This window comes from Hyla sarda, chromosome 2, assembly GCF_029499605.1.
Source record: "Hyla sarda isolate aHylSar1 chromosome 2, aHylSar1.hap1, whole genome shotgun sequence".
NCBI classification, from domain to species: domain Eukaryota; kingdom Metazoa; phylum Chordata; class Amphibia; order Anura; family Hylidae; genus Hyla; species Hyla sarda.
In genome coordinates, this window is record NC_079190.1 from 281,894,192 (window position 1) to 281,896,352 (window position 2,161).

At 48.2% G+C, this 2,161-nt stretch overlaps 1 long non-coding RNA gene across 1 annotated transcript; it reads left to right on the forward strand.

The window, feature by feature from the left end:
* Positions 1-1,516: 1,516 nt before the first annotated feature.
* Positions 1,517-1,918, forward strand: LOC130357891 (uncharacterized). The gene is made up of 2 exons (XR_008889315.1): positions 1,517-1,574; positions 1,689-1,918. It is a non-coding gene; the product is annotated as an uncharacterized LOC130357891 (long non-coding RNA).
* Positions 1,919-2,161: the final 243 nt, after the last annotated feature.

Below are 2,161 nucleotides of genomic sequence, written 5' to 3' on the forward strand. Positions count from 1 at the left end.
AAAAACAAAGGGAACACAAACACAATGTAACTCCAAGTCAATCACACTTCTGTGAAATCACACTGTCCACTCAGAAGCAACAATGATTGACCACTTCTCAGTTCCTATGCTTCCTGGCTGATGTTTTGGTCACCTTTGAATGCTGGCAGTGCTTTCACTCAAGTGGTAGCATGAAACGTATTCTACAACCTACACAAGTTGCTCAGGTAGTGCAGCTCATCCAGGATGGCACATCAATGCGGGCTGTGGCAAGAAGGTTTGCTCTGTCTGTCAGTGTAGTGTCCAGAGCATGGAGGCGCTACCAGGAGATGTGGAGGAGGCCATAGGAGGGTAACAACCCAGCAGTAGGACCGCTACTTTTGCCTTTGTGCAAGGAGGAGCAGGAGGAGCACTGCCAGAGTCCTGCAAAATGACCTCCAGCAGGCCACAAATGTGCATATGTCCACTCAAACGGTCAGAAACAGACTCCATGTAGGTGGTATGAGGGCCCGACGGCCACAGGTGGAGGTTGTGTTTACAGCCCAACACCGTGCAGGATGTTTGCCATTTGCCAGAGATCACCAAGATTGGCAAATTCGCCACTGGCACCCTGAGCTCTTCACAGATGAAAGCAGGTTCACACTGAGTACATGTGACAGACGTGACTGAGTCTGGAGAAACCGTGGAGAATGTTCTACTGCCAGCAACATCCTCCAGCATGACCGGTTTGGTGTGGGGTGACATTTTTTGGAGGTAGCCAGACTGCCATTAGGTACCGAGATGAGATCCTCAGACCCCTTGTGAGACCATATGCTGGTGCAGTTTGCCCTGGCTTCCTCCTAATGCAAGATAATGCTTAGCCTCATGTGGCTGGAGTATGTCAGCAGTTCCTGCAAGAGGAAGGCATTGATCCTATGGACTGGCCTGCCCGTTCCCCAGACCTAAATCCGATTGAGCACATCTGGGACATCATGTCTCGCTCCATCCCCCAACGTCACGTTGCACTACAGACTGTCCAGGAGTTGGCAGATGCTTTAGTCCAGGTCTGGGAGGACATCCCTCAGGAGACCATCCGCCATCTCATCAGGAGCATGCCCAGGTGTTGTAGGGAGGTCATACGGGCACGTGGAGGCCACACACACTACTGGGCCTCATTTTGACTTGTTTTAAGGACATTACATGAAAGTTGGATCAGCCTGTAGTGTGGTTTTCCACTTGTATTTGGTTTCCATATCCAGACCTCCATGGGTTGATGCATATGATTTCCATTGATAATATTTGTGTGATTCTGTTGTCAGCACATTCAACTATGTAAAAACAAAAGTGTTTCATACGATTAGTTCATTCATTTAGATCTAGGATGTGTTATCTTAGTGTTCCCTTTATTATTTTGAGCAGTGTAAATATATATATATATATATATATATATATATATATTCCTCACCCCTAATCCTGTAAAAAAGGAGTGGCTAACTGCTCAACTGTCAATTAATGATCACCTCCCGCAGTCAACAGAAAATAAGAGATTTTTCCAACAGCAAAGGTACTTTGAAAGTGGGGAAAGTACAAGTAGGCTTTTGGCTTGTGGGAGAAAAGTAAGGGACATCTGTTATTTTATGGCTGTGGAAGGAATTGTGTGTGTGTGTGGGGGGGGGGGTGATGTAATTGAAGATTTGGTTATTCTGTGCATTCTTGTCTCATCTAAACAGACTCACATTGATGAAACTTTAGAACTGTTCGTTTCCTCCATCCCTCTGCCCAGGACCGGTGCCACCTATAGGCAAGATAGTCTGCAGCGCCCTCTCAAGGGGGTTGATGCTCCGTCCGCTGCATGAAAGTTAACTGTGTTCCTGTTAGTGCGTGCAAGAAACCCCCAACCCCGCCTGGGCTAGTAAAGGAGCGCACTCAGGTCCTGCCATGCTTAACAATGCCCGCCCCCCCCCCCCCTCCGCGCACCCCCAAAATAAAAATAAAAACACAAGGTGCAGCACTCCTGGTATATAGGAGCACCACAGCGCTGGCAGCCACCCTATCCAAAAAAAAACTTCCCCTCCCAGGCCTCGCTAGTGTGTGCAGTGCTCTTCTTATACCTTCTCATACCCCTCTCCGGGGTCCAGGTGCTGTCAAAGATGGCTCTACCATGAACTCTCCTGCACAATAGTGTTGCTCGCGAATATTCGCA